The sequence below is a fragment of the Microtus pennsylvanicus genome, chromosome 4 (assembly GCF_037038515.1).
Source record: "Microtus pennsylvanicus isolate mMicPen1 chromosome 4, mMicPen1.hap1, whole genome shotgun sequence".
NCBI lineage: Eukaryota > Metazoa > Chordata > Mammalia > Rodentia > Cricetidae > Microtus > Microtus pennsylvanicus.
Genome location: NC_134582.1, coordinates 88,526,463 through 88,539,240, shown reverse-complemented (window position 1 = coordinate 88,539,240; position 12,778 = coordinate 88,526,463). Strand labels below are relative to the sequence as shown.

The window sequence follows — 12,778 nt, the reverse complement described above, 5'->3', positions numbered from 1 at the left end:
GTGTTTTGCCTGCATGTCTGTCTGTGCACATCTGTGCACCACATGTATGGCTGGTGTCTGAATATGGCAGAAGAGGAATTGGACATCCTGGAACTGAAGTTATAGATGGTTGTGAGCTTCCAGGTGGGTACCCAGAATTGAACCCAGGCCCTCTGCAAGAACAACACATACTCTGAATCACTGAGTCATCTCACTAGCCCTGGGATCTGTTGCTTTCAGTGTCTGTCCAATTCTAAACTCTCTCTAGATTGTAAAGTTGCTTGCTCACTTAGAAGTGAACCGAAGGTGCCTTTCCCAGGTAAGCTTTAGTTATTACACACTCCACGCTGAAGCTGCTGCGTGCCCTCTCTCCCCTAAAGCAGACCTGCTTGTTGACCACAGATTTAAAGGTTGAATGTTCAGTGTTGCACCTGGGTTGCATCCGCCACAGATAACTCCTCCTGTGGCATTGATGGATGGCCTGTCCTTTATATCCACCATAGCAACAGGTAACAGGAAGCCGTTTTATCAGATCATATTGATTAAAAAAAAATACTTAGAATGGCACTGTCCAAAATGTGATTTCAAGTTTCAAATAGCCATATTTTAAAAGGTCATTTTCATAATAGGTTTTGAAGGCAGTGTATCCAAAGATTCATCATAATTTCAGTGGAGTCAATATAGACGTGATTAATGAGATAATGAAAGCTGTTCTTTTTCAGCTTTAAAATCTGGTGTGTAGTTTACATTTCTAGAACATCTGGATATGTATTTCAGGAGTTAAAATTAAATGTACTCCTCACACGGTAAAGTTATATTTGTAGAGCAGACACTTTATATTGCTCCAGTCCCTAAATGTAAATTGATTGAATAGAACAACAACAACAAAAAAACCAAATTTGGTTTCTTAGTTGTACATACCTCCTTCCAGGAGCTCCGTGGCCCAGTTAGGGTTGGCTGTGTTGGATGATATATCCCCGGATGTAGTGTTCACATTTAACTTCACAATTCTACTCCGGATTCAGGTTATGGCCCCGCTATTCCAGATATCTCTCACTCAGCCGAGTCTGTTCTTCTCTACAGCAATTCTTCAGCAGTTCTTCAATTCTACAGCAGTTTTCGTGACATGTGTTCAGCTGCTTAGACCCAAATATCCCATGATTTTGCCCATTTTCCTAAGAGATGGCTCCAGTCTTTTTGGCTCATTTCTGACATCTGTATCAGGTCCAGAGGAGGTACAGTACAGTAAGCTTATGTTGTCCACATCTCATCGTGGGCATATTGATGGAATTTAGGAGACTAAATACAGTCTTTGTGTGAGGTCCAATACAGCGGGCCATCCTGCCTTATTTCCCTGTCTGCTCATAGAGGGCTGTCCTAGATAAACAAACATCTTGTGTCTCCCTTTATTCTCTTCTTCCCTGGGTCCTCTCCTCGTTTCTCATCTCTGTAGATGATCTTGCCCATATGCCCCTTCGTGGCCTCTCAACCTGGCACTGTCCATACAAACCACCCAATCTCTGACTCAGGATCATGCCCATCAGTTTCAAATTCCAACACCGTGATCCATGACACTGCTATCTTAAGTCTTTTCTGACCCATACGTTACTTTTTAAAAAATATTTATTTATTTATTATGTATACAATATTCTGTCTGTGTGTATGCCTACAGGCCAGAAGAGGGCACCAGACCCCATTACAGATGGTTGTGAGCCACCATGTGGTTGCTGGGAATTGAACTCAGGACCTTTGGAAGAGCAGGCTATGCTCTTTACCGCTGAGCCATCTCTCCAGCCCCTCGTTACATTTTTTTTTCTTCAGCCTCTGTACCACTTGTCTGCTCTCATGAATAACAAAACTCGACGAAGAGGTACAGCCACGGCTCCCTCCTCTTTCCCCCCTCTACTCTTGAACCTATTCCAGTTAGGCATTCACATCCCCACCCAGCTTGAAGTGCTACCGAATGCTCTCTTCTCGACACTCCCAGGATCAGTTCCTAATCTTCATTTTATCCCACCTGCCAATACCATCTGACAAAGGGTCGATTTCTCCAAGTCCCAGGATGCCTGCCTGCAGTCCCCTCAGCCTGAGTCCTAGAGCCAACACCTAAGGAGCAGATCTACCACAATCCATAGCTCAGAGTCAGTGCCAGATGAGTCACAGCCTGGAGCAAAGCCACCAACAAAGCTCCCCTTCCTTGGCTGAAATACAATTGGCCGACACCAGCGAGCCGAAGATTGAGTGCAAATGACTGGGCTTAAAGGGGGTTGGTACCACAGCAGCGCTAAGCAGTAGCTCGTGTGCAGCCTGCTTTGGGAATTTCCTCGGGTCTTGAAAGCACTGAAGTTACCTCAACTCTAGTCTTTGGATCCTTTCCTTTCTGATCCTACCTCAAGTTTTTAGAGACCCCCTCTTTGCCTCAGGGCTTTAATATACTGGCAGATCCCTAATTTGTGTCTCTAACTGAAAGCTCTGCTCTTCACACCATATCCTTGTGGCTGCTCTTGCCATTTCCAGTGCACCGCATAGGAAACTGAGTGCCCTTTCCTCCCGTTTAGGTGAGTGGTTGCTTCATTTGTTCAGGTTTTTAGACTGTAACTTTGCAGCTGTCCCAGAACTTCCTTTCCCCCTTTATTCCTTCTCAGACAGTGGAGACACTGTAAGTCACATGTTAATAAATCAGAGGCATTTTCAGGGACAGTTGATGATCGAAATGGTAACATGTTAACTAGAACCACTGGAAGTCACAGCTCGCTGCGCATCGTTATGGTCTCCTATGATAATGTATGGGCAGGTTACCCAGAGGATTCACAGTGAATGCAAATAAACGGGGCCTGGCTGTGCTGACTTTGCCATCAGGCATGGTCATTTTCATCTCAACCACCACTGCCACTCTGCTACCCTCGACGGCCATTTCCCTTTTATTTTCTTCCAGGACTCTTCTTATTGGTCTCCCAGTTCTTCCTGTGATACCCACAGTCTGCTTTTCAGTACAAGTTCTTTGAATTTGAAATTTGGTAGATCGCTTCCTTTCTCAAAGGACTTCAAGACCCATCGAAAGCACAGATGGAGACAGGGGTCATGTGTAGTGAACGGATAGTGAATAGGCTGGAGTGGTAGCCGGGAGACTTGCTCAGCCAATTGCAGTGGTCCAATGAGAGATACTGCATTTGTGAGCAGTATAGTTTTGTGTTTGTGTCATCTTTAAAAACTGGTAGTATCCTCACTGGACCATGAACTCCATGAAGGCAGAAACAATGTCTGTTTTTGCTTATGGTTCTTGGTATGTACCATAGCCTGGGTTACCTGGCACCGGAAGGCTCTTGGTTACTGGCACTCGGGTGACTCACTGAGTATTGAGAAACAGTTGTGAACAAGATGCAGTCTTTGTGCATTTAGCTATCCATTCAGAGTTGACCCTAACATCACAAATAGAAGATGGATGCATCTAACCTGGCCAAGGAAAAGTGCTAAGAGGAAGCACTGCTTGTCTCTGTGGTACTGGGAAGTGTATGGGGACCTTACACATAGTAGGTGAGCTATGTCTCAGCCAGGAAATATTTCTCTTTATTTTAGTTAACTATTTTTGTCTGTGTCTACATGCGTATGCTTGTGCACACTTGTGGTTCCTAGAGATTGACATCAAGTGTCCTCCTCAATCCCTTCCCACTGTAGTTTTTGAGACTGGAATTCTCACTGAGCTTGGAGCACACCAGTTTGGAAAAGCTGGCTGACTAGCGAGTGCCAGACTCCTTTTTCCACTTCCCCAGCACTGGGATTACAAACACACCCCCATGGGGGCCTGGCTCCTTCAGGGGGGCTAAGGACCCGAACTCAGGTCCTCATGCTTGTGTGGTAAGCTCTTTACTGGCTGAGCCTTCTCTCCGTCTGGCAAAGCATTTCTCGAAGTCAAATTACCAAGGCCTTTATGCAGATATTCAGATGACTATTTTCCCACTTGATTCTGACAGCAGAGCCAGCGCAAGACACATATTAGTAGGAGGAAGACACTTTCGGGGAATCTACCAGCACACTGGATCATCAAGAAGGATAACGTATTAATTAGAGCTACGTGAAGTCACTGAAACTTGACAGTGCCGTGATCTCTCACTCGTGATAATGCATTGGGGGGGGGGGGAGGAGAGTTACTCGGCATATTCTACCGAATACAAATAAAAGATGACTTAAATTGTTTAATTAAAAAAAGAAGATATGTTTCTTTGAATCACTTGAGATAAGCCTTATTTATATAATGGGAGATCAGGAACGGACCCCACTGTCAATTGATACCATTTCGGTAAGGAACCGGTAACATGACAAATTCAATATTTTCTTTGTCTTTGGTGATGGAAAAGCATGAAACCTTCAATGACTTTTCTTTTTGAAATTTCCACAGTGGGCCATAATTAGAAGATACTTTAAATGTTTTAAAGCTCAGAATTTGGCTGACATTCCATTATTCTTTGGTCTGTAGTAAATTTCACTGGTTTGATTATTAACTCTGGGTCATGGCCAATTTCTCTGCCAGATAAAGTGACTTAAGAAAAGAGAAAATGTACTCAGTTCATGTGAAAATCTCACACTGTAGAGCCAAGGAGGACTCTTAAGTAGGTATGGTTAGGGATTCTTCTGACTATATTTTCCAGTTTATCCACATGTGTGGTTGTGACCGGCACTGGTGACCAACAATGGACAAATCATATACAACCCCACCATCCCGAGCTAAAGGGGTAATAGGAGTTACAAGTGCCTCCACCTCTCACTAGGATGTGGCTTTATGGGGTATATGATGGTTGTGGGAGTCAGGAAGAGAGGCATTTTAAAGATTTGAGAATAGTTGGTATCTATGTTGAGTGGAGGATAACCCAGGGGAGAGGAGGTTTGGGGTGGTTAGAGTGAGAAAGGGCAAAGAGGCTGGGAGGGAACTGCCTTGAGTCAGTCCAGAGTGTGTGGCTGGAGGGGTAGAGCTAGGTGGGGGATAAGGCAGTGGTAACTGATGTAAAGGCCAGGCTGGGAAGATCTCAAGATACTTGAAACAGGAGATAAATGCTCAGAGTTGAGTTTAGAAAAATCTCTTCAAAGTCATGGCATTTTAAGCTTTTTGTGTATCAATTCTCTTGTACAGAGGTAGCAAGGCTTTTGTTTTTAAGCTAAATTTCACCATTAAAGATTAATGTACATGTAGAGAAGTGTATTTCCACACAATGAATTTCCATGTTACCATTCTCCACACCCCAAATACCGGAATAACTATACCCCTTATACTTCCTTTGCCTTTTCCAATAATAATCTGCTCCTAAAACATTACCATAGCCAGGGCTGGAGAAGTGGCTCATCAGTTTAGAGCACGTGATGCTTTTGTAGACAATCTGAGTTTGGTTTCCTGCACCCACAGGGTGCCTCACAGCCATCTGTAATTCCAGTTCCGTGGCATTGGATATCCTCTTCTGGCCTCCTTGGACACTGAGCACATATGTAGTGCGTGCAGGCAAAAAGCTCATACACATAAAATAAAAATCTCAAAAAGATTGCCAATAGCATTGACCCCAGAACTATAGAATAGTCTTACTCATTTTAGAACTTTATACAAATAGAATCATCTCTCTATAGACTTTCATATTTGCATATTGCCATTTCAGAATCTATGGGGGCACATCTGGTAGTTCTAGTTTTTCATTATAAATAGTGCTATTATGAATATATATTTCATATACACACATAGACACACACACACATGACAGGGTCCCATTATGGAGCCCATGAAGGCCTTGGACTCATGATCCTTTTGTCTCAGCATATAAATCAAGTTCTGGGCTTAAAGCCAAGCAACATCACATGTGGCCTGTGAACCTTCCTGTACTTAGACATGAGTGTTATAGGATGGGAATCTGCTAGTACTGGAAGGGTCATAGGTTAGGCAGTATTTAGCCTTGAAGCTGAACAGTTGGACCAAAGTGGTTGTGCCACCTGCAGGCCCAGCATTGTGTATGGGAGCTCTTCTCATTCACACTTTGGATTGCTGTGCACAGAGGAGAGTAAAAATAGGGTCTGTATCTCATTGAGGTTTCCCAGTAAGTGATGTTGAATATTTTTCATGTATTTGATTGATCATTTGGATAACTTCTTCTATGGAATACTAGTTAAGATTTTGGTTATTCATGAAAAAAATTTGTTTTTACCTTAAGAATTTCTGTTTTGAATAAGTTTTATGAAATTCTTAATATTTTCTGGTTAGAAATTCTTTGGAGATCCATGTGTTAGAAATGTTTTCTTGTATACACTGGCTTCTTAATTTTATACTTATTTTGATATGCACTGGTGTGGACAGAAGTGCCTGGCCCACCCAGTCCCGCAGTCACTCAGTCCCAAAGAAACACACAGAGGCTTAGATTAATTATAAACTATTTGGCCTATTATCTCAGGCTTATTACTAACTAGCTTTTACAACTTAAACCCATAATTCTTAACTATGTTTAGCCATGTGGCTTAGTACCTTTTCTCAGAAAGGCATTCTCATCTTGCTTCCACTGTTTCTGGATGATGACTGTGTCTCTGCCTTTTCTCTTCCCAGAATTCTAGTCTGGTTGCCTTGCCTATACTTCCTGCCTGGCTACTGGCCAATCTGTTTTATTAAACCAATATGAGTGACAAATCTTTAAAGTGTCCAAGAGCATTATCCAACAGCAAAAAAATAAAAAAAATGATTAATTGGAATCATTAATTGGAATGATTAATAAGTATTTAATTTTATGAGTTCCAATTAGGGCCAGTGTTTTCTTTTGACTGTCTCAAAGTTTTAAAGGTATTCTCCTGGATTATCAAGAAGTTTTAGGATTTGACTTTTTCACACATCTATAACCACTTAGAATTGATATTTTGAGGTGTATAGTGTGAAGTTATGAGCTAGGGTGATGATTATATATATATGTTGATTTAGGATTACTTATTGAAAACATCATCCTTTCCCCCACCGAATTGCAAAAGCTTTCTTTTCATCGATCCACTGGACGTTTGTGAGTTTGTTTCTCACCTCTATATTTGGTCTGTTTGGGCTATTTTCTTAATAAAACTGCTCACTCATTTTTTTCTTTCTAGTTTTCTTTTAACCTATTCCTAATGTCTAGCGTTTGCATATAAATTTTAGAATCACTGTGTTAGTTTACACACACACACACACACACACACACACACACACACACACCCCACTGAAGTTTGGATTGGGATTGTTCTGAACATGTACTCTAGCAGAGTGGATGACTTTGCATTACGAGTCCTCTCCCAATGGAGCCAGTATAACTCTCCATCTAATTAGATTTCCCTTGCAGCATTCTTGCACATTTTTTATTACATTGATTCTTTTTTTTTGGAGTCACACCTGTAAAAGTTTTGCTTTCTAATTGTTCAGCTTGTGTCTGTAAACATAATAGACTTCTGTCAATTTGCCTTGACTCTGGGGATTTTGTTAACTTGCTGCTCAATCTTGATAGTTCCAGAATAATTTGCATTTCTGGTGTGTGTGTTATCTTGCACAGTGAATCTGGAGTTTTATTTTTTTCTTATCCAATCCTTATTCCTTTTGTTTTTTGTAGCCTCCTTGTACCAGTTAGAGCCTCAGTTACAATTTTAAGTGGAAATGATCACAGCATGTGTTTATCTCATACTCAATTTCAGGGGAAAATTGAATAGTTAAGGGTGTGTAAGCATTAATTTTATTTGATTAAAATATTGTTGTGTTAGTTTGATCAATACTCTAGTGGTGAGCTAATTTGAGTTTTAGCAAATGCTTTTCCTCGTGTATTGCAAATACCACACAATTGCTTTGCCTTCAGTTTGTACACGTGGCAGCCATAGTGGAAGCAAAAGCTGGACGAAGCAGTTTCCACCTCGCCATCAGTTCAACGGTGTGCTGTCATTTATGTGTCTTGTTTGCTTCAGTTTGCCAGCATTTTCTTTGTGATTTCTGTGTCTGTGTTGGGGAGGGATTGGCCCTCTAAGACCCCTCCCCATGGCTTGTTTAGATATTAAGGATGTGTGGCTTTTATACAATTACCTAGGACATGTTTGTTCTTTTGGTCCGGTCCTCTGGGAAGGATTTGTCTTAGTTTTCCCTGAACTGTGTGAAATCAATCCGTATTGAAGCCACTTGTTTTAGAGGTTAGAGGGTTTTTTTTTTTGGATAGGAAATTTAAATCAGAGACATAGTGTGTCTAGATGAATATCTTGTGTTCTTAATTGTGGGGGTTTATTTCCCTTTTTAAGGGATTTTGCCACTTGATCTAAATCTCCAAATTTATGCATGCAAGTTGATAATAAAACCATATCAAGCTTAGCAGAGAATACACGTGGTGCCCCTTTCAGCCCTGGCATCGACAGTTTGCACCTTCTTTGCCCTTGTTCAGTCTAACTTGGGAGTCTATCAAATTTATTATTTTCTCGGTAGCCTATTTGATCATTTATTTATGTATGTATTTATGTATGTATGTATGTATGTATGTATTTATTTATTTATTTATTTATTGCCTTTCCCCCCCTTGCTACTGTGTGCCTTCTCCCCTTGATTTGTTAATTGCTGTGCCTTGCTCACTATTTTCTCCTGTCCGTTACCCTCTTTTCTTTTCCCATCCATGAATCTCTGTGCTTTCCTCTGGGGCCTGGATCAGGAAGCATCTTTTGCCTCTTCGTGTTGTCTTTATTTTTTCTGCTCAGTATGTTTTACAATGGCCATTCCGCTATTCTTTTTGGCCTAGAAGCGGTTTTCTCATTTACTGCTTAATTTTCAGTGTTTTGAAGGTGTCTAAGGATATATTTGTTGGGTTCTGATGTAACGAAACATCCTTTTGTCTGATTATTCTGTCAGTTTAGAGAAAGTTAAGCTAAATCTCTCTCTTGAAATCTGTGTCTATTTCTCCCTTTCATGCCATCATTTTTCATATATAGCCAGGAGTCTATTATAGATATACACATATCTGCACTAGCTTCTCATGTGTTGGCCTCCTGTTATGCAATGCCTGTCTTCAGTTCTAGTGGTTCTTGACTCAAAAGCCTCAAAGTCTGATCAGTGTCCTCCTGCCTTCCTTTGTCCAGTGCTTGCGTGGTGTGACTGTTTTCTGTACTGTCAAGTCTTTGACCATTGCTTCTTTTATAAGCATCATATTATTTGTTTGTCTGTCCACCTCTTCTGACAGTCCTCAGAGCACCCGGTGGCCCATTTATGTTGACAGCAACCAATAGCATGTTCGGGTTTTAGCTTCCATCTATTTGATCTTTAATCATCCCACGCACCTTTGTCCCCCTTTCTCCTTGTACTTTTTAATTAATCAAGTCTCGTTAAGGTTGTTTCTATGTTTACTTATTACCCATCACCTGTTGTGCAAGGGACTGACTGCGGCATTCGTTCCTCTCTTTGCGTCCCTCTGGGTTAGTATTTAACCCCGCCCCCAACGTTCAGTGATCCTACAGACCTCCCACCTTCCTTCTTCTGTCGCTGTATCACCACCACAGGTGGCTGAAATCATAGGGTGTGTCACTGTGGCAGCTAGAATTTATTTCCACTTGAAACATCTCTTCATTCCTGCATGTGAGTATGTGCTTCCGTCTCAGCTTATCTTCTCCCTAGGGGAAAAACTTATTTGGATGATATTTCTAATTTTAATTTTTGAAAGTTTCTTTATATTGTCTTCATTTTTGAATCATGTTTCACCGCATGGAGAACTCTGGGCTGCCGATTTCTTTTAAAGATGTAGCTTCCTTGTCTTCGGTTGTCGTTGGTCATCCTTTCCTCTCCTCCTCCCCTTCCTCCTTCTTTTCGATAGAGAAGTCAACGGTCAGTTTATTGTTGGTCCTCTGAAGGTGTATGCGTTTTTCCTCTTGTACATGTTTTTCTTGGTTTTTGGCTTGTGGTGTTTTGTTGGAATGTTCCGAGGCACATTCCCCTCCTATCTCCTGCTTGGAGAATCATGGAAGACTTCTTGAGTTAGTTGTGGACTATTCTTGGCAATTATCTCAGCAAGCAGTACTTTGTCTAGTTCCATCTCCCTCCTCTCCTTCTGGATGTATGAATGCCCATCTGCCAGACCTTTCTACTTTGTCTTCTTTGGCACAAACTCTCTTCTGTGTTTTCCATTGTCATTTTCCCTTTTGCTTTTGGTATGGAGACTTTCCAATGATCTGGCTCAGAGTGAGCGCTTTTATCTTTTCTTCAGTTTCTTATTCATTACAGTTTATGGGGTGTGGCTTCCATAACATAGGGCATATTCTTTGTAAGGATGCAGTGAATTCAGTAACATTAGTTCAATTTATAGAGTTTTACACCCTTATCATCATCATCTAGTGTGAGGACATTTCTATAGACTCCCAGAATGCTTTTTTTTTTTTTTGGATTTTTCGAGACAGGGTTTCTCCATAGCTTTTGGTTCCTGTCCTGGAACTAGCTCTTGTAGACCAGGCTGGCCTCGAACTCACAGAGATCAGCCTGCCTCTGCCTCCCGAGTGCTGGGATTAAAGTTGTGTGCCCCCACTGCCAGGCTCCCAGAATGCTTTTGCATTATTGCATAACCTCTGTTCCCAGCCCTCACCTCAGACTTTTATTGTTTAGTTTCTCCCATTCTAGTGCTTGAATCTAGGTCTTCATGAATGCAGGGCAAGTGTACTACGATTGATTTACAACTGCCTTTTCTGTTGCTATGACATGTCATATGTGATGCAATATGTGATCTTTTGCCTGTAGCTTCTTTCACTTAGGTTAATGATTTTGAGACTTGTGCACATCATATTTTATTTCTCCTATTTGCTGTTAAACAGCATCTGACTATATGAATATACCATAGTCTGTTCCTATATTCATCAGTTAGTGAAAATCCTTTCTAGTTATTGCACACTTTGAAGTCTATTTCCACTAGCATCCATGTAAGTCATTGTGTAGATATTCACTTTAAATTTTTTTTGGGGGGGAGTAAAATCCCTACAAATAAAACTGCTATGTCATATGCTGGAAGTATATTTAACTTTTTAAGAAATCATCAAATTTTGCTCCAAGTTTATATTCCCATCAGCAGAGGATGAAGGTTCTAGTTTCTTTACAGCCTTTTCAACAACTGCTGACCACAGCCATCCTAGTAGGTTTGTATATTTCTTTGTAAATGTATTTACTCATTTTTATATGTGGGTATAGTATAGGTTAATGTGTGTTTGCAGGACATCTTGCCTGTGTGGGCATGCAGAGGCCAGACGGGCTACCTATCCATTTTCTGACTTAAGTGCTTGAGACAGGGTCTCTCTCGAACCTGGAGCTAGGCTGGCAGCCAGCAAGCCCCAGGGTCTCTCCTATATCTCCAATGACCCACAGCCCTGGGGTTACAGGTGTGTGGGACCACACACCTTTTCATGTGGGTCCTGGGGATTTGAACTCATACATTCATGCTTTCTCAGCAAGTACTCTTACTCTCTAAGCCGTCTTTGAGTTCTTGGTATATAGATTTCAATTTGTGAGTTAATTTTCATTTGTATAAGAGCTAGTAATTTTCCTCTAGTATTCCTCAAAAGGAGTATAATTTTGACTTTAAATTGTCTTAGTGCTTTTATCAAAAATGAATTGAAAGTTAAGTATGGAGGTACTTATATGTAATCATTTCTGGGCTCTCAATTTGAATCTATCATCTGTCTGTCTGTCTGTCTATCTATCCATCCATCTTTCTACCTATCTTCACATTATCACCATCATCTATTAATATTTATCTATATAATCTATCATCTGTTCATCCATTCTCATAACTTTCTTTACCTTGTATCATGCCATTACGTTATATTAAAATCTAAAATTGGTTAGTATAAATTGTACAAATATGTTTTTTTCCCCAAAATTTCTCTGATTATCCCAAATCCTACCCACTCCCGTATAAATATTAAGATAAATTTACTAATTTATACCAGAAAATTCCCTACTGAGAATTTGATAGTGGTTGTGTTGGCCCCATGAATAGATTGTGGGGAACAGACTTTTCCACAGTGTACTTTGAGTTTTCCAGTTCTTGAGTAAGGAATGTCTTTTCATGATTTAGGTCATGTCTAATATGTGAGTCTGACATTTTTTCCACTGGGTCTCCTCACTGGGATTTTATTATTTCATGCTGGTATGAATGATTTTTTTTGGGGGGGTGGGGCAGGATTTCTTTGTAGCTTTGGAGCTCCTGTTCTGAAACTCGCTGCTGTAGACCAGGCTGGCCTCAAACTCACAGAGATCCACCTGCCTCTACCTCCTGAATGCTGGGATTAAAGGCATGTGTCACCACTGCCTGACAACACTGTTAATTTTTCTAGGTTATTTTTTTTGCTGGTATATGGCATATTGAATAACTTCAGAGTTTATTGGTAATATGCAGACATGAACTTGACTCTTGTATTTGTTCCTCCTGCCTTGTAACCCTGCTGAATTCACTTACTGTTTCTGGGACTTGTGAACTCCTTGTCACAATCTAAAGAAACCCACATAATCTGAGGATCAAGGAAGTTCCACTTTTTTTTCAAATCTGAACCTTTTTCTTTTCCGTCCCCCTTCACTTGCTCCTGTTTGCTGTTCCCTCCTTTCCTTTCTTTCCCCTCCCTCTCTTTTTGTCAGGCTTGCCTTGCTTCCCCTGCAGTGTTGAGTTAGAAGTGACACGTGGGCATCCGTACCCTTGTTCACTGGAAACACAGACATCCGTGCTTTGCTCTTGACCTTGAAGGGAAAGCACTGAGTCTGGGGCCGTTGTGTACAGATTGTATTGGGGGCTGCTCACTCTCAGGTTGGGAGTATATTTAGTTT

The 12,778-nt window shown here is 41.0% G+C and overlaps 1 protein-coding gene and 1 long non-coding RNA gene across 3 annotated transcripts in view; one reads left to right on the top strand and one right to left on the bottom strand.

The window, feature by feature from the left end:
- Positions 1-1,745, bottom strand: part of LOC142848142 (uncharacterized) — an 86,867-nt gene extending 85,122 nt beyond the window's left edge. The window contains exon 1 of the long non-coding RNA XR_012910378.1: positions 1,584-1,745. This is a non-coding gene — a long non-coding RNA (uncharacterized LOC142848142). The remainder of the gene's footprint in view (positions 1-1,583) is intronic.
- Positions 1-12,778, top strand: part of Rnf182 (ring finger protein 182) — a 44,209-nt gene that overhangs the window by 5,866 nt on the left and 25,565 nt on the right. The window lies entirely within an intron of this gene.